This window comes from Mesoplodon densirostris, chromosome 2 (assembly GCF_025265405.1).
Source record: "Mesoplodon densirostris isolate mMesDen1 chromosome 2, mMesDen1 primary haplotype, whole genome shotgun sequence".
Taxonomy (NCBI): domain Eukaryota; kingdom Metazoa; phylum Chordata; class Mammalia; order Artiodactyla; family Ziphiidae; genus Mesoplodon; species Mesoplodon densirostris.
In genome coordinates, this window is record NC_082662.1 from 140,261,052 (window position 1) to 140,280,452 (window position 19,401).

The window sequence follows — 19,401 nt, forward strand, 5'->3', positions numbered from 1 at the left end:
TGCCAGGCACAGAGCAGCAGCAAACGTCATGCCCCTGAACTGAGACCTTCACCCAGTCCTCACATTTCACGCCTGAAGCCCGGTGGTCCACACTCACCCCCTGCATCCTGCAGCCTTCTCACCCGGGACACGCAGGAGTCTTTTAGATGGTTCCAGAGACCTGTTCACATAGGTTTAGGGCTGTAGTTGGCTGACCGTCCCAGAGAATATTCTCCTCCCAGAGCGACATTCTAGATGGATGGAGAGAGGGAGGGAGGATTAGGGAAAGAGGGCGAAGGATACAGGCACAGAAGCCCCACTTGTGGGAGGTTTAGTGAGAAAGGAGTGAAATCCCACCTTGTTTGATTTGGAGCCTTAACAGGCTTGCTACTGTTTGTAGCAAGTTTGCTACAAAAAGTTTGTTAAGTTTGCTACTTAACAGGCTTGCACTGTTTACAGTACACAGGAACGTGGGCTTTGTGAAGGGATGAGAGGGGAGGAGGGACAAGGGTGACATCTGTATGTACGGCGCTGACAATCCTGGAGCAGGTGCCCTGCGGCTGTGTCCTGGACCGCCGTCCCCACCGCCCAGCCAGAGGCCCGCCCTCTGGCAACCCAGTCACCCCTCCCTCCTTTCATGGGGCTTGGCCCACACACTCAGGGCTGGCCTGTCCGACCAATCCCTTTGTTTCCCACCGTGTGGGTGGGGGAAGGAGGCTGCTGTTTCTACACTGTGCCTGCCTGGTCGCATCTGCTGGGTAAAGGTGAGGCAGGGGATGAGAGACGGAAGGGCCCACCCACGGGGGAACGTGTCCCTTGCCTTGAAATGTGGAAGGCTAGGGGTCAGGGCAAATGAAAGAGGACATGCCTCTGAGAGCAGAAGTAGATCAGTGGTCTCAGCTTTGGGAGCTAGATGCAAGGCTGGTAACAACCGCACACCACCCAAAGATCACCCACTGACGCTGGCCTCCTGCCCACAGCTCCAGGCACACAGCCCCCAGCCCAGCCCCCATGCCACTCAAGGCACCCTAAATGTATGCTCGAGCACACTCGCAGGCAGCATCCCCATGCTAAACACTGCTGGCTCGCCACCCTCCCAACCTCCGAAAGGGAGCAGAATTAATGCTGAAAGCCTGACAAAGTGTGGCTGCCTTCCAGCACCAAAAATACCTCCCGTGATCCGAGGAGCTACTGTACTGGCATCTATTTGTGGAGCTGGAGCTGCTGCTGTGACAGAGAGAGGACTTCCCCTGGGGGTCGGCTGGGTGCCCATTTGGGGCTATTCTCCCCAGAGTCTCAGGCTTCCTTTAAAGGCCTGAGGACGCCTGCTCAGCCAGACCTGCCTCTGCAGGAGAAATACTTATTTCTCCCAGGAAAAATTCAGCTCCATTCCAGAGTGTGCCGTTGCCCTGTTCTCTCCCACTTTTCTTATCCTCTTTCCCAAGTTACCCATCTAGTTACAAGCAAAGAGGGGGCCTGGGGCTCAGGAGAACCATGCAGCAGCCACAGATGACTTTGCAGGGGTGAGGTTCCAGGAGTACCATGACTTCAGAGGTGGGTGGGTTGGGATGGACGAGATCCCTGTTGAGCTTGCTACAGTTTTCCAAAGATGAGGGTTTGGCATAAGACAAACATCTCCCCATCCATCCATTCATTTGATAAACACTTACTAAACACCCACCACGTTTGCAGAACGGTGCTGGGCTGTGACCATTCCCCCTGATGGAAGTGAGGGTGAACTTCAAGGCACTGGCAGGGTCTTGATGAGTCCCCAGGGGCCATGAGTTTGCTACCAGCTGGACAGGATGAGAAAGAAGACATCAAAGACCAGATAGATACCAGAAAACTCAGGTCCCAGAAAGACATAGACAGGTCTGAGGGCATAGAGCCTATTAGCATGATTATTAGCATAATTTCTCTAAAAATATGTGTGGAAGAGATAATCATGTACTATGTACAATTCCATTTTTTAAAAAATCTAATAAAGTTGCTCTTAATAAATAATGTTTGTGGAATGAATGAATGAATGGATACCCAGTGATCAAAAAGATGTGGTTATTAGAGCACCTTTGAAGATCAAAGGCTCATGTATATTGCCATTGCCTCAGAGGATGTTATATCTAAATACACACCATGAAACTGAGTTGTTCTTTTTTTATTCCCAAGATATATTGTTATAATTATGTGTGCGACTAATAAGATCCATATTTGTTTTAGCCTATTAGGACTAAAAATATGAACAAATCTTTCCATTTTAATGATACTAGTAATTCTTCTAACATTTCTACATATTTCTATTTTAACTCCCACAACTCTCTGCAGATTGAAGGTAGAAATCCCCATTTTGAAGATGGACAAACCGAGGTCCAGAGATGTGAAGGGTACTTAACAGGGTGCCTCCCAGTAGACCTGGTAGTGTTCTTGACATTGTCATGCTGACCGCAGGAACCCCCATAATCTCATAGGACTCAGACCTCAGGCCTGAGTTCAGTGGCAATGTACAAACTGGGTGACATTGTGTCATGCTGCCTGCAACATGTTCTCCTACCTGTCTTCTCTCTCTCTCCCTCCCTCTCTTCCTCTTCACTATTTATTTGAAAAGGGGAAGGGAGGCTGGGTTGAAGGATGTGGTCAGTAGAGGAGTCTGTTTAATTTTACCTTCCTTGCTCTTCATTCTAGGGTTGATTTCTGGACCACATGTAGGGAGGTAGTATTAGAAAATTACTTAAATTGTATTGTATTAAAATAGTCCCAAGATATGATTAAATTGTGGCAAAGGGAAGAGACGTAACCTCTTCCAGGGTCACGTAGCACTTGATTGAGAACCAGAAGGTCCTAATTTTCAGCTTCAAGCTTTATCGGTTAGGTATTTCCAGCCCTACCACTGCCTGTCCTGGGTGGAGCTGACCAGACCAATGCTCCATGTATCAAACAAATAAGAGAAATGTTCCAAAATCTTCTAGCATCTTCTTCAAATTATATGCCTTAATAAATTGTGGTTTATATTCGGTCTAACCAAAGATAGGATGGTAGACAAGACTGTCTGGATGAGGAGACAAGATCAACTTATAAACAGAAATAAATAATAATATAGGGTAACTTTTGATAATTGCCTGGAGGGGTGCCAACGATAAATGCTAAAGAAGTTCAAAGAAAAGAGTAGGTATAGATCAGGAAAGACAGCTTAGATTCTTTGTGGCTGCACAGGGCACAACAACGAATAACCAGTGAAAGTCACAGTAAGACAAATGTCAGCTAATTAACAATGAGGAAGGAACTTTTGAAGAATTAGCTAATTTCTGTGACTGAAGTAAATCTTACATTTCCCCCCAGTACTGTATTGAATGGGTGATTGCGCAAGACAACCGGTGAGTCTACATTTATTTCCCCCCTCCTTTTTTTTTAAGGCCCCTTCCGCTCTGAGAATTCCCTGCGACTCCCTTTAGGGTTTCCGGAGTGGGTTTTTTTTTTTTTTTTTTTTTTCTATTTATACCACTGAGGACTGTGGCCACGAGAGGGCAGTAGAGGGAGCTCATCAGAATACTTCGACGTTTTGAGTAAACTCGCCTGTGCTCTAATCGGGAGCAGGGACTGCGCAGATCCTGCGAACTCGCTGGGATCTAGCTTGCAGGCCTGTTTCTCAAAGCCGCGTCCAGAGGCTACGGGGATACTGAGATTCTATAGGACATGGAAGTACTGGTCATAAAGACACCGAGGCATTGCCATCCGGAATCCAGGCACCTCTCACCTTAGGTTATTAAAATAAGTTTTTTACCGCCGCCTCTCTGATTCCCCTGCCAGATAGGCCCCCTAGATCTGGATATAGAAAGCTCCCCACTGGTCCCCACCTCCCCCGCTTGCCTGATGCCCAGGATCCCTAACAGAGATGGAAGCTTGCGACTCAGAGCAAGGCTCATCTTCGTATTATAAAAATTATAATTAATAACAACAACTTCAAACCTCATTTGACAGCCTGTTGGCTTTTTGAGATTCACAAGCAGAGGAAATTTGCTTGGGCAAATTCTGAGAGCCCCTTCTTAACCTCATCAGCCAAGGCCGGTTCCTCCCCACTCACCCCTCAGATTAAAGACGAAGAGAGAGATGTGCAGGATGTGCGCGGTGACAGGTGATGCTCAGGGAGGGGGAGCCCACGTCCCCACTGACCTCTCCCACTCTGCCGGCGTCCTGAGCTCCCCGCACCGGGGGTTCAGCCGGCCGGGCTCTCCAGGCCTCCACCCCAATCCCCAGGCCCCAGCAGGATTTGCGTTGCCCCCTTTGCCACTTAAGGTGGCGGGTGGGTCCGGGCTGAGCCGCGCACAGGGAGGCAGGGGGCGGCCTCCCTATGCCCAACCTGATTCTCCTTTGTTGACAGCTGGCGGAGGAGGAAGACCGGGCGGGCGGGGGAGGGGGCAGGGGGCTGGCTGCGGCGCGCGGTGCCAGTGGCGGGCGCGGCCCCAGCCCGGGCGGGCGCGGCCGGCAGGGAGGGGGTTAACGCGCGCGGCCTCTATGATAATGAGCTGCATGGTAATATAGGGAGGCCGGCTCTCAGGGCTCCGCCGCCGCCACCACCGCGGGAGCCGGAGCTGCCGGGCGGAGCGTCCGCGCCAGACTGGAGCGGGAGGGCGGCTGAGCGCAGTTGCTGGGAATTTTTCAGCCGAGAGGGCAGGCGATCCAGAGAGAGACCCCGCGAGCTCGGGAGCGGTGGGGAGCGCGGACGCCGGAGCGAGCGAAGCGAACCTCGAAATAGATCTGGAGAGCCAGGTTCCCGGAGGAAATGGGACTGTGAATGAACCCGGGAGCAAGAAGGGAAGGAAGCGCCGCGATTGCTGATGTCAGAGGAGCCCGGAAAGTCGCGCTGGAAAAATCTGAAGACAGCCGGGGCTCTGCCGCTTCCCAAGGAGAGACACCGCCAGCCACCCACCCCACGCCCCCTCGGCGCCTCCCGGTTCCCCCAGCGAGCCGGCGTCAGAGCCCGGCAGGGCTGTTACGGGGCGGCGGAGGACGGAGCGGCGCGCGGACAGGAGACCGAGGGGCCACTTCAGGAATACAGATAAGTGGCTGGGGGCTTGACGTGGATTTTAATGAATTTGGACTCCATGTGGATTTGGTCGTCCCCGTGATCGCGAGCTGCTGGCAGCGAGAGGGGCAGCGCGCCGGCCTCGGCAGCCGGCGGCCGAAGCGGCCGGATCGGGGACGGAAGGACAGACCGACGTCTCCGAGCTGGGTAAGCGGCGCCCTCCGCCCTGTCTCCCGAAGCGCGCTCGCCCCGCCGCGGCTCCCCCCGCGCCCTCCTCCGCGGCGTCCCGGCCCCGAACGCCTGGGCTCGGCTGCGGCCGGCGAGTCCCCGCGCGGGGTCGGCCACTTTCGCGGGCCGGAGCGCGGCGCGCGCGCGTGTGCCGGCTGACTCCGTGCCGCCGCCTCCAGCCCAGGCTTCCCCGCCGGCGCCCCGCTTCCCCGCTGGGCTGCTGGCGGGCGGCGCTCCACGGCGCGCTTCCACCGCGCACCTGCCTGCAAGCTGAGGCTCGGGGAGCGCGGGGGCAGCGGAACTGTCCCGAGAGCTGCAGCCCAAAGCGGGCCTCCGAGGCACTCCACCGGCAGGAGGGCCTGGGCCACTGTGGCCGGCGCTCAATTTGGGGACGTTCACTCTGGTGCCGGTGTCCCTGGAGGCCGCTGGCTGTTCCTTCGGAGCAGGGGACTTGGGAATCAAAGGGGAATGCCTCATATGCGCGGCTTCCAGAGGCTCAGGGAACGACACCAAGGCATCGAATGGGATAAGTGCCCCATGCCCCCTTCTGTGCGCCCTCGTGGTGAAGCACCCATAAGCACCATCCCCTGGTCTGAGCCTCAGGAGAGGGTTGGGGGTTGAAGGACGAGCTTATCCAGGGTCCGAGAGGCTCCTTATAAGCCATTTTCGAATATTTTATTTCTTGGGCTTCTTGTTGCCCCAACCCATAAGTGATGTAGGGATTTTAGAAAACTCTAGCCCTTTTTATCCATCCCACAGGTAGTCTCTGTAAATATGTTAATCATGGTCTTGATGGCCAAAGAGAGAAAGTCATCCAGAAACTGCCATCCCAGGTCCCTGACGAATGTCCACCTGTTTGGCATGACCTTTGCCCTAGACGGAGCTACCTACTGAAACTCAGCTCGGAGGGATAGAGATAATGGGGGAGGTGGAAGTAAAAGAGTTGGGGTTCAAAGTCAGTTGTCTCTAGAAATGAGAGCCCCATGAAGTGGGCAATGGAAATATGATCAGGTCTCCTATAGGGTTCTAAGATCCTAGGGTAACAGTGGCATTTCTGGTAGTGGCTATACAAGGGATATAAGACAGGACCAGCTTGAGGCAGTGGCTTGCGGACCCAGTAGCTTGGAGGAACCTACAGAAATTTGGGGAGCCATTCATCCCCTTCCTTCTATCCATGAGCACAGTGGACGGGGTTCATAAGCATCAGATCAAGATGAGTATCTGGGCTGGGCAGAGCTGGACGTCCTGGGAGCTGGGAGTCAGATTCAGTTGCCCCGCACACCAGTCCCCACACAATAGCAGGCTCCTGTCTTTCTGGGCTTCTTTCCCAGACCTTGAAACTTCACTCTTCCCTCTGGGCAGGCTTTGGATTCTGGGGCCTTCAACAGAGCGTCAGAGCCCGGGGAAGAGATAGCTCTGGTTGGAGGAATTCAGCTATTCCTAACTGAAATGCACAGCTTTTGCGCAGACACCCCAGAACACTCCAGGAACTGCTAGCAGCCCTCTCTCCTCTGACCCCCTGGCAAGAAGAGAGAAGAATTCATTCATTTCCCCCTCCCCTCATCTAGCACCTTTTGAACTAATTACCTATGATCTCCCCTCCTTGGCCTGGGGGTGGGGGCGGGGTCAGGTGAGAAGGTAGGGAACCAGGAAAACTGAGAGCAATCTGTCAAGATACCCTAGTGAGGTTGTTTTGCTTTTCCCTTCTTCCACCTGGCATCTCCGCTTACGCCCAACCCTTCCTCATCCCGGAAACTGCCCTCACTGCCAGCATTACCTGAAAGAGTGGTTCCCCTCAGCCCTCTAGCCAACCCTCTTCAGGGACCCGCTGATAAAGGAAGGGCAGTGCAGACTGCCCTCTCCGTTCCCTCACTGTCCTCAACAAATTGCATTAGGATGGGGGCAAATTGGCTTGCAAAGCAGTTACATGGAAATGACATTTGGAGCGCTGTGCAGTGGATATGCTGCTGAAGAACAGCAGGATGTGAGGCGGTGGAGCGCAGGAAGGTCCCCTCTGACCAGGACCACGAGTCTGGCAAGGGGTTTCCACTTGGCCCTTCTCTTTGACAGGATGTAAGGACCAGGACCTGGGTCCCTCATAGCCTGGAGCAGGACAGAGGGCAGCTGGTTGGCCTTTCAGCCCCAGTCTAAATGAGTAAATGGTAGTGTCCCATGTCCATCAACCCAAAGCAACCATGTCATTACAAGGTTGGTGGCCCTGCTTTCAGAGCTGCCCTGAATAGCTACCCCTGTCCCCAAAGCACCAGAGAACATTCCCTCTCCAACCTTTTGACCATCAAAAGCTGCAGGTGTGATGGATGTAAAAGTTCACCATCTGTTGTAGTGGAGTCTGTGCTTAACGTGAGGTTAAAGAGAAACCCTTCGAAGAACAGCTACTTCTCTACCAGGCCCCTTTCCCGTTTCCAAATACTTCTGGTGATTTTGTTCATCTTTATTTCATGGGCATGTTACAAGGAAACACACAAGCAGGGTGGGAAACCAGTGACACAGTTAAATATACAAGGCAGCAGCTGGAAGCAGCCTAAACTCACCAGTTCAGGTACCATGATATATTTATGGCTCTGGAGTTGTCACTGTTTGGGGGTTTTATAGTCTCTATTCTGCCTCCTTTGCTATGGCTGCCTCTCCAAGATAAGGGGTTTGGTGCCGGGGGGGCAGGGGTGGAGACGATTTCCATCTCCAGCAGCGACCCCCCCTCAGCTGTCTCCCTGCATTGCCACACAGCTGTCTCCACACACGCAGACTGGGGCCCAGTATACTCTGTCCATCATGGCACAGCGAGAGGCGAGGAACTCCAAGCCAAGCCCCCACCCCACTCCCGTTCTGATCATAAAGAGACCGGAGCATTGTGTTAACTACAGTCTGTTAACTACGGATAAGTCAGGATTGTCCACAGGGAAAGTGGCAGAAGCAGGCTTTGAGGTGCTGTAGTTTTACAGCTTGTGCACACACCCCTCCCCCCAGCACTGCCACCCTCACCCAGGACCAGTCTGTTATCAATTCATTATAAGTGAATATTTCTCCCCTTCACAGATGCTCTGTTCCAACAATAGTGAATGGAACTGATTCCCTTATGGGAAACAGTGTTTTTCACTTAGTTACAAAGATTTCATGCCTGATTAGAGTAAATGAGGGCTGGGGGTGTGTCCCCTTCTTGTCTGGTCGTTTCTAAAGGTGAGCCCTGTGGAGACAGAGAAAGGCAGTTCTTCCCGGGGGGGTCAAACAGCTGGTCCTAAGGACCAGGAGGGATGGATGGTAAGAACAGGACACCCCCTTTCTCCCTGCCTTCGCCCCCAGGCTCTCCGGGGCCCTGTTCCTGGGCTTTGGGCATATGGAATCTCTACTGTTCCATCTGGGATTCAAGGGCAGAAATAGAGGCGAGAAAGTTCTTTGTTGGGGAGCAGTGTCCCTACAGGGCAAGTGTAAAGGGAGAGAGGAGGAAGGGACGGGGGAGAGAGGAAAGAAAAGGCCCCAGCAGTGCACAGGCTGCTGCTCCCACAGTTGGTTAACCATTAACCCCTGCCCTGGCCTGGCCCTGTCTCCTGCTTGTGTGGAAGGATATGCTCAGAAACCCAGAGGAGCAGCGGGTGATCCCCATGCCCACGTCTCCCTGCCACAGGACATTCGCCGTGCCTCCCCTCTCCCCTTCGGCCCCCAGCTCAGTCCTGGCCCCCACTCCCCCTTTTCTCTCCCTCTCCCCTGGCACCGGCATCCTCCTCCCAAACCCTGCCAGCTGTCCCTTCACCCAGGCTTTGCCAGTTGTTTGCCTGACAGCATGCATGTCCCACGGGGAGACAGGCAGGATAGCGAGGAAAGTGGATGGACGGGCTGAGCTGGGCTCACACAGGACTCCAGAGCCAGATCTCTGAGCTCAGCTGATAGACTGCTTCAAACCTACCCATCACCGCACGAGGCCCAAGTTTGCTTGGGGGATGGAGGCGAGGAGGGGCTTTTGGCCAAAGTTCCCCTTCCTCCGGGAATGCCTGATTTCCGCGAGGGTCCCTGCCTTGGCCCTCTGAGATAGGCCATTTTCTCCAAGGCCTTGTCAAAGCATTTCCAGCTCCACAGACCTGGAGCCCTGAACTTCGGGGGAAAAAAAAAAAAAAACCCAGCAGACGGACCAGAGATGCGGACCAAGGTACAGGAACAAGGCACACGTGGCAAGACCCAAGACAAGATGTAGAAACAGTCACAGATTAGGCGGAGAGAGGCAAGGCGACAGAAAAGGAAGATAAAGACGGAAAGGCTGACAGTGTGAATGGGGCGAGAAGAGCTGAGAACAGACGTGGGAAGCAAGTGGGAAGGAACAGTCCAGGCCTGGGGAGCTCTTCTGGGTCTTCCCAGGCCCTAAGGGGAGGCTCCTCTGGGCTGAATTGGGAAGCTGAAGTAGCAGGTTATCTCCACTAGAGGGGACTCGTGAAAACCAGGCTTGGCCCTAAACAGTGGCTTTTGTGCTTATTTGGGTTTTTTTTTTTTTTTAAGAAGAAAAAAATAGTTAAGATATATTAGAAACTCCCAGCTGTCACTACGCAGAGACCACAACTGGTAGGGTCCTTTCTCCGGTGGGACCTCTGGGCCCGTCTGGTTGCAGGGGAGTGGGAAAGGCGCCTGCAGCATTAGGAGTTGGGGTCCAGCATGGTGAGCAGCTCAGGGAGAGGCTGCATGGCAGGCAGGATGCATCTGGGGGTGGGAGACAGGAGGGGGCAGGCATTCTCAAGACGTCCTGGCCCACCAGGAGGCTCTGCCTTTCTTTATCAGCAGTAGAAGTTTTGGCGCAACCCCAAGGTGCCTTCACAGGCCTTCCCTTCTCCCAGCTCCCTAAATGCGAATTTTCAAAACACTCTCAGGTGGTGGCAAAACTGCTCCTGAGGAGACTTTTTAAAAGAGACCTTTCAGGAACTGAACATGTCAACGCTGTATCACTGATTTAATCTTTGTCTTCATACTCTCTGTGGGAGCCTTTCTCTGAATTATAATTCCCCCTTTCATTTCAGCAGAGGACAATATGGAGAGAACAGAATCCAGAGGCTTTTCTCATCTGAGGAGATAATAACTGTCTAACAGGGGTAGGGAAAAATATTGAAGCTTGGGGATAGGCAGTGGGCCAGAAAGAAGCATCTCTTCAGATCTGATACCATCCTCTGATATTTAATCTTGGCTTCCCTTTGGCTCACATTTACCTGGGGTCAAAGCGGGAGGGGAGGGAGGAGAGAGCAAAGAAAAAAGAAAAACAAGATAAATGTATCACGTTATGAAAGTCTAATCCTGCTTTTCCTTGGCTAAAATTACTTTTGGTGTGAGAGATAAAGTGGAGGTGCCCTTGCAAAGTTCAACTTGTCTTTGAGAAGGAAGAGGCGGAGGAATCCTGGGGCTCAGAGTGAGTAGCCGATGAATGAACCCTTCTCCTCTGTGACCCCCCCAGCACAAGTTCTCTCTGAAGCTTTGAGCGTGAAGATGGAGGCCCTGACTAAGGCACCTCCACTGCTTCTCTGCGCTGTCTGGGGAGTTAAACTTTTTGTATTTTTGTATGTACAAGCCTCCCTTCCCACCTTAGTTTCTTGTTTGGCTATGGAGGGATTGAAAAAAGAGGTATAGAGCAGCTAAACAACTCCTCCGAGTTTAATCTTCATATATGAATTGTTGCCCTTGTACTGAAAGCAGGCATTGCAATCCATTTGGGTTTAATCAAGTAGAAATCCATCACTTATGCAGTGCGAGGAATGTGTAACACTTGGTACCAAGATGAAAAGGTAACAGATCCTACCTTTAAGACTCTTAAGAACATCCTGGGGGGGGGGGGAGGGAGAATTACGTAAGCCATGTACCCTCACAGAAGTTTAATATAAGGCAGAATGGAGTTAACAATATGTCGGGGGGTGTCAGAGGAAGTGGAGCTCCTGGAAGCTTCTGCTCTAGTCAATGGAAGGTGTAGGTTTCCAGGAGAGAGGCTCGGGTGTCTGAGAACTTCATAGTTCCCTGTCAAGAATGACTGTCTAACGCTCTCCCATTCCTCACCCTCTCAGAACTACCCCTATTTTTTTTTCCTCCTCCTCCTCCGCGGATTTCAAAATGACACCACTGGAGTTGTTTTCTATTAGTCAACATCCTAGAGCAAGATCTCCGTGTAGCACCCTCCCAAGGGGTTTTCACCGTGTATTCTATGTAAATTGCATCCCTTTCCGCTCCGCGGGAGCTGGCCGCATGGACGCCACTGTGCTTCATCAGGAAACGTTGTTATTACTCATCTGTATTCACATTGAAGTGTCTGGAATCCTGCCGTTAGAGCACCACATTTATCTGAAGGAACCCGTTAAAGGGAACAAACCCGAGAGGGAAAAAAATATTCGGATTTTCCTCCCCACCATGGCTGAGCAGGAGAACGCCCTCCACGAGCCACCCCAAATTAAATTTGGGGCGGGGGAGACCTGGCACTGGGGTGGACAGGACCAGGGTGCATGCTTGGGCTTTAAGAGGCCTTTGAAACCTTTGAAAGTCTGTGCTTTTTAAGAAATATGAGTGTGTGTGTGTGTGTGTGTGTGTGTGTATTTCTGAAGAGAAGGAGTTTGTGATCCGCGCACCCCCCCCCCCCCGCAAAAGTAAAGAACCACTAGAGTCTAGTCTCCAGGGCCTTTTCCTAGCCTCAGTTTCTGCTTTCTGTTCTGGTGGTGCAATGAGGGCTTTGGCTGAGGAACTGTAACCCCAGTGCCTTCCCCATGTCCCCAAGTGGTAGATGACTGACTCTTAGAGTAGACAAGAGAAATCCAGGGACAAAATGGCTCAGAATGTCAGGGAACCCAGGTGTCATAATTGCTCTGCAAATATGGACAGGTCATGGCACTTCTCTGAGCAGGAAGCAGGGCAGAGGACTCCTCCCTTTAAGGACTGGAGGGTGGGAAAGTTCAGGAGGAGAGGAAGAGGTGGGTGAGAAAGCCCTGCCTGCCCTGTAGAGGCAGGAGGACCAGCGGGCAGACAGAAGGGACAAGAGGGGATGTTGCCGCTTTGAAGTGGTTTCCTGCTTCATAAAAGCGAAAGGCCTCAGCTGGGCTGGGTAAATATTACGTTGGCCTCTGACCTCCCACCTCCCCAGATTGCTCCCCCAACTTCCCATTTTTTTCTCCTGAGCTACAAACATACCTGAGGGAGAAGAGCCTGTTCTCTGGACTTGGGTGTTCTCAGCGGGAGCCCTGGCCAAAGCCAGACGGGAGGACAAGGCTCCTCCCCTGTGCCCAGACCTGAGAGCCTTCTGGGTCAGCCAGCGCTACCAGGTCTGGGTCCCCGCTCCACGCTCGTGGGTGGTGATGTTTTTCAGGAGAGAGGCGGTCAGTCCCCTGACAAGACTAGCCCTTTGCCCTCACTTCAGCGGCCCAGACCTTGCTGGCAAGTCCCTTGATTCTCTGTGAAATTAAAACCGACACCACTAGGGTTTCTGCTAGGCAAACACCCCCTGAGGTTTATCCGGAAATTAACAAAATTCAAGTCTAATGCCCCCCTCCGAGTGACCCCCCGGGGTGTGAAGCCCTTCAGGTTCTGGGCCCAAGAACCCAGCTGTGAGAGACTTAGAGAAAACCATCTGAGCCACTTGTGAAGCTGGGAAGTCACGCCCGGCACCCTCCCGCAGGAGGCTTAGTCCAACCAAGAGGGGTCAGAACAGATGGTCAGGAAGAGTCTGGTGTCGGGTTAAGGTCCTAATGCGTGGGAGCAAAGGGCCTTCCTTCACACTTGTAGCTCTTCCCTCTTCCCAAAAGCTTTCTCACCTGTTGACCAGTGCTCATCCTCCATTTGCTCCCGGGTCCGGGAGGGAGATAAGAGGGAGCCACAAGACACTCAGGGAGAACTGCTGCCTGCCCCGCACCCAGCACCTCAGTTTCTTCATCTGTACAGTGGGAATGAATGCTTTCCGTGACTCCCCAGGCACCCTCAGTTGCCTTTGTTTCTGAAGCCGGGCATGGGAAGATAGTGTTTGGGCATTTGGAAAAATGACAGTTGTTGCAAATGTGTAAAATTATTCTAAAATTTAGAGCAGGAATACAGCCAAGCTAGGGATGTTTTTCTCCTCTCTCTCTCTCTCTCTCTCTCTCTCTGTGTGTGTGTGTCTGAATTTGTTTGGAATTTTCTGAGAAAAAATAAGATTTTTATTTAAAGAAAATCTGTGTGCTAAAGGTTTTGATATGTAAAAATAGATGAAGGGCTAAAGATTCAGTGAAGACTGGAAACAGAGAGGAGAACAAATGGTGATCCTGGCACTGGGGCCACATGCATGGTGTGGGGTTAGCACTAACCAGTGGGGCTGGAGTTTGAATTCTGAATTTGCTACCCTTGGGGCTTTGATGCCTTCAAGTCTAAGAGGAGAGATGAATGATACTGTCACAGAACTGGTAAGCTGGCATTTTTCTGGGAGTCAGCCTCCCATGGCAGGGCAAGGGGCGGAGCTCACGGGCCCCTAGCTGCCTGCCTGCAAACGGCTTACATCTCTCTACAGAGAGAGCTCCTAGGAGTATGGATATCAATGGGATGGACACAGCATGAAAAGCATCAGCAGGAGCTGGGGCCAGAGCCCAAGCTGGACCCTGGAGCTCAGGGATTAGATCCTTGGCCAGCGCTGACCCCTGGGCAGAACATAGCAAGATGTCTGGGGAGAAGCATCAGCTATCTTGTGCTAGCCCAAGAAACGCCCCCGGGCCCTCCCTGCTGCAGCACAGAGCCTTGTCCCTTGTTGGACGCACAGAGCGTGGGAAGGGGGCTATGAGAGGAGGGGAGCCCCGTGCCTTCGACAGCACTGCAAGAGCCAGCGGTGGAAAAGGAGTGTGACAAGATGCCTTGAGTTTCTTTTCTAGAATATTATGAAGAAAACAGTTTGAATTACAAAAGAACGGGTGTTACATGTAGAATACTTGAGAAATGTTTCTGGGGATTTGATAACAGCTTTACCCAGGCCCACATCATAGATGCAGCAGCCAAGTCCAGCCTGGGAGAGTGGATTTCCCTGCGTCACACAGTGAGTGGCCAGTCACGGTGTCCACCTGTGAGGAGGTCTGTTTGCCCCGGCCTGGCCCAGCACACTCTCTCCACCTGCCCATGTAGCCACCTTCTCTTTCCATTCTCTCATTCCCCGACCCTGTGCTCTCCCTTGGGTTTGAGCGGGAGTCCCCGAGAAGTGACCTCTCCCCTGCTCTGCCAGTCCGCCGGCCCTAGGACACCCCGATCCCTCTCTGTGGCACTGGGCAGTGAGTAGAAAGGCCCCCCTCCCTTAAGTAGCTCCAGCCAGCTTTCCTCCATCCACCGCAGGCCTTGCTATTTTCAGAGTCAATGGCCCTGGCAAAGCCCAGCCACCCCTCCCTCCCCAGAGGCAGCATGGGTCCTGCTTGCGTGGAGGTCTCTATAGGCTCTGCATTCACAACTTGAAGGGGGTGAGACAATGACCCGAGCAGCCGCCTGCAGACTGTGCTGGCTGGGAGGCTGCCAGAGCGGGAGGTGGGAGCCTGGGCCGGCCAGGGTTTGTCTACCACGCACCTGCGAGCTTTCTCAGGCAGCCGTGGCTGACCCAGAGGAGATGCGAGGCGGAACTGGGATCCAGAGGAACCTGGTCCAGGCCACCTGATTGGCTTCTACCACAAGCCCCCAGCCTCGGCCAAGGTTTCCGCCAGCTGTGTAGTCACTCCAGGCCTGGAGGAAATAGCAGGGCCCTGGCTCATTAGGGCCATTTGTGGCCTGAGGACAGGAAGAGGCGGAACACTTGTCCAGGTAGAGACAAACAGGCCACTTCACCAGGAGCCTGCCCAGGCAGAAGAAACGTACTGTACATTACTTGCAAGGAGACTGGAGTTGGCATAACATGATTTACTTTGAACAAATGTTTATTGAATATCTACTATGTGGCGAGTATTATGGGAGGGAGGCAAGTGGCTGGCGTGGCTCTTGAGAGCTTCCGGTGTGGCAAGGGAAAAAGGGGATACACACAAATAATGGTCATGCAAGTTAAGTGTTGCAGGAACACAGGAGAGAGAGATTAACCAGGGCCATGCAACCCAGAAGGGGCCGTCTAGGCAGGGAATGGGCTCTACATCATTTGGGGAATTCAAGCAGAGATTGGAAGATGATGACCAGGTCTCAAGAAGGGTTTCCTGTGTGGAGCAGGAAGGTATAAGAGGGGTGGCTGAGGTCCCCACCCACGTCCCAGTCCTCTACCCTTGAGTCTTTCTGTTTGTGGCTCAGTGAATTCAGTGGAGGAAAAGGCTCTTTTGAGAAGTGAGGATGTGTCAGGTCCGTGAGAAGGACCCGCAGCTGCAGGCCTAAATTCCACAGTAAACAGAGCTCGTTCTCACACCTTCATCCCCATGACTCCCCTCAGAGCGGGGTGCCAGGAAGGCTGGGCTGGGATAAGCCCTGGCCTCCCCTGGAGCCAGAATTGTTCTAATCGTGTTAAAATGAGCACTCAGTCTACAAGCAGGGCGCAGACCCGCGTGTGCTGAGACTTGGTCAGCTCTCTGCCTGCAAAGCTCTAACTTCTAATCATTGTCATAAACAGGACGGAAGCAGCTGCTCACTCCAGTCTATTATCAGCTTGGTTGGAGACAGAGAAATTTAAATGGCAGCGAGATGCTTAGCAGAGCAACAAAAAGTCGGTGTTAAAAATAAAGAAAACGAGACAGCTTGTTTCATCGAAATAGAAGGGTTATTAAACAGCCCTAAATTAATCAGTGATCTGCCAGGGTTGGGAATCAGAGCGCCGCAGAGCCAGGGTAGAGAGCTGGGAGAAGATGGGGGAAAGCAAGTCAGAGGCAGGTAGGAGCTGCCTACGGTCTCAGGCCAGGCTGCAGGGATTGTGGAAGCAAGGTCTTCAGAAGGGGAGTCGGCAAATAGTTTTCTGTGCCACTGATAAGAGCAGGTTGGGTGGGGAGGGGATTTTGGTACCCCAGCCTCTCCCCCTACAAAGCCCTGCTTCTGATTTCTTTCCATCTGCCACCACCCACGCCAGCCCTTGGGGCATCTCCAGTCCTCAGCTCCTCCCCAGGGCTGGGCAGGAGCCAAGTGGCATTTGGTGGAGGGCCACAAACCCCCAGCCAGTCTTTTTCCTCTCTCGCAGGGTGTCCCCAAGAACTCAAGCCTGAGTTGAGCTCCTTGCACTGCACCCCCATTCCAAAAGAGTGGGGACGGCATATCCCAGGTATGGCCAGAGCCTGGCCTGCCTGTGGGGAGGCTGATCTCTGGAGTCAGGGGTCTGTCCTCGGTGATGTTACTTGGACTCCAGCCAGCAGGGCAGCAGGGAGACAGGTGTAACTCCAGGAGCCCCAGGTCCAAGGCCCACTTCCACATCAGGTACCTTCTCCAAAATATTTCACCTCAGGTCTACCTAAGTCTCACCGGTGAAGTGGTGATGCTGACCCTGTTCTCTCCCTCACAGGCTTGCATATGGGGTACATTAAAGGGATAACATACATGAAATTCTTAGTCAACTGTAAGGTCGCTGCACAAATGCTAGTTTATACTACAGCGGGGTCCCTTGGAGACTCAGGACAAAACATCAAAAAGACTTCCCAGAGGGCGTGACAGGGGTCTGGGAGAAGCAGACTTGCTCGTACCTGGGCGGAGCCACGGGAGGGGAGGCCGGGCCAAGCATGTCCCTGAGCACTTGTGCTCCTGCCAGGCTGGGCAGCAAGTTGGATCTTGAATCAATCACTCCAGGAGCATTTTCTTTGCTCTTTGACCTCAACATTCTTTCTCCTCCCGCCTCCCAGCCTCCTGCTTCCCTCCTGGCTGTTTACCCTTTTCCAGGCTCCTCTCTCACACCCCATTCATCATCGGGGGCCAGATCCTCACTCGAAAAGTCTCTCATCTCCTACCCAGGTGGCCGCACGCTCCCCCTCGGCCTGCGTCTCCCCCTCTCCCCCACCAGCACATTCTTCTCCTGGGGTCAGCCTCCCCGATAATTGTGCCCTCCGCTTCTCCCCCAGTAAAGCCGCAAGGGCCTGAAAAGTCTTTTCTTGCCTCCCTGCTCACCCAGGTGCTAAGGGTCCTTCAGGCTGATGCACGTGCATTTTGGCACAGACAAGCCCCATAAGTGGACACACCTCTGCCCAGAGTGCCAGCCTCCCCAAAGTCTCCACGTGTCTCTTTTAACAAGCGCCACCCGCAGTTCCCTTGCTCCGTTGAGTGTGTGCGAGTGTGAATGCGCCTGTTACTTAAAGAGAGGCTGCTTGACAGCTCAGGATCTTTTCTGCAAAAGCTCAGAGTCTCAGACAAAGAGAGAAAAATAATAGAAACTGAAGGTGGGAAGGTACAGGGTGGGGACACAGCCTGCTTAAGAAGCTTCCTCATAAAAAGGAGTTACAACTTTTTATTCGAAGGCAGGCTATTGATTCTGAAAAGCCCCAGAAAGAGACTTCCATGGTGGTGTAGTGGTTAAGAATCTGCCTGCCAGTGCAGGGAACACGGGTTCAATCCCTGGTCTGGGAAGATCCCACGTGCCACGGAGCAACTAAGCCCGTGCACCACAGCTACTGAGCCTGCGCTCTAGAGCCCATGAGCCACAACTACTGAGCCCATGTGCCACAACTACTGAAGCCCACGCACCTAGAGCCCGTGCTCCACAGCAAAAGAAGCCACCACAATGAAAAGCCCGCGCACCACAACGAACAGTAGCCCCCGCTCGCCGCAACTAGAGAAAGCCCACGTGCAGCAATGAAGAGCTAACGCAACCAAAAAATTAATTAATTAATTAAAAAAAAAGAAAAGCCCCAGAAAGAAGGAGAGGCAAGGAAGATACCGGAAAGGGATTTCATCTGACGTGCTGACCAAACCCAGACGAAGAGCCCCCCAAAATGTGGAGCTCAGCCCGTACGAACAGTTCTCAGCGTCTCCTCGTCCTATGGGCCAGCTTTTCTCTCTTCTCCTTTCCTTCCTCTTTCCTGCCAGGGGCACCTGGATAAATCACCCAGAGTGGCAGAAGTGGCCTTAAATCACTCTCAGGGCCCTGAGAGGAGGGGGTGTGCCCTGGGTAGCATGGGGCCCCGGGGACTGGAGGAATGGCTGCTCGGGACCAGCAGCACCCAGTTTCTCCCCAGAAGCCTGAGTCTGGGGAGCTGGGAGCTGGGTCCCCAAGCTCCACGCACAAGAACCACCCCGTCACCTGGCTGAAACAGAGCCTCACTTGTTGTCGCCACCATCCAGGGCAGACACTGTTGCCAAGGAGATGATGCCCTTGTACAGTGTTTCTCCAAAAACAGAAATAAGAGTAACTGGTGTTTATTCAAAACTGTGGAGTTTACAAAACACTTTCACATCTCTTTTCTCATCGATTCTCACCACAGCCCTGTGTGGTGGCCTTTTACAGTTGAGGAAACTAAGACTCCGAAAGGTTAAATAACATGTTCAAGGTCAGGGAACTAGTAACTGGTAGAGCAAGACTTGGGCCCAGGTCTACCTCCAAAGCCCATAGCCTTTCCTCTGCATCCGCTGCCCGGCAACATGTGTCACGGTGAGTTTGACCTCCTCATAGGACAGCCCTGCTCCGAAACCTTCCTGGAGGGATCTCACCCCACCCACTCTGCTCTTGATCACTTTATGTTGTCAGTTGACCATTTATGATTACGTGCTTTTCATGTGATCGATGATAGTGTATGCTTCACGGCTTCTTGCCAAGACATTTCCTGCACCAACCCTGTCTGCATGGGGCATTCTTCAAAGGAGAGCTGGCATCTTCCCACTCTTCTCCATCCTTCTCCCCACCTTATCCACCTAGCCAATGACATTTGCTCTTCGCCCAGTGGGCTCAAGGTGAAGAACAACAGCCAGGATCCTTCCCAAATGGTTCACTCCCTTCTTCACCACCTCCCAACGATCAGTTATGACAAATCATTGAGCCAAGTGTATTAGTTCAGCCATGGCTTAGAGCAGCCTAGCAGGTGAGAAAAACATATGAGCATCCCCCCTTCCCTCTCCCCTGCTCTCCATGATTCAGACCGAGTGCAGTACTGAGTAAAAGGCATCATGCTACCCCTGTACAGGATGCCAAAGATGCCCTCAAAGAGCCTCTACTGCAATGGGAAGATAGGATAGTCACATGAAAAAAGAGCCTACGCTCCCATGCAATGTGTGCTGGAAACAGCAATTTTTGACTTTGGAGGAAAGACGGGGGTTGGGGACAGGGGGCCTAGAGG

At 52.9% G+C, this 19,401-nt stretch overlaps 1 protein-coding gene across 1 annotated transcript in view; it reads left to right on the plus strand.

Moving 5' to 3' along the window:
- Positions 1–5,077: 5,077 nt before the first annotated feature.
- PLXNA2 (plexin A2) overlaps positions 5,078–19,401 on the plus strand; it is a 217,485-nt gene continuing 203,161 nt past the window's right edge. The window contains exon 1 of the mRNA XM_060090971.1: positions 5,078–5,203. The gene's annotated coding sequence lies outside the window, so the exon portion shown is untranslated. The remainder of the gene's footprint in view (positions 5,204–19,401) is intronic.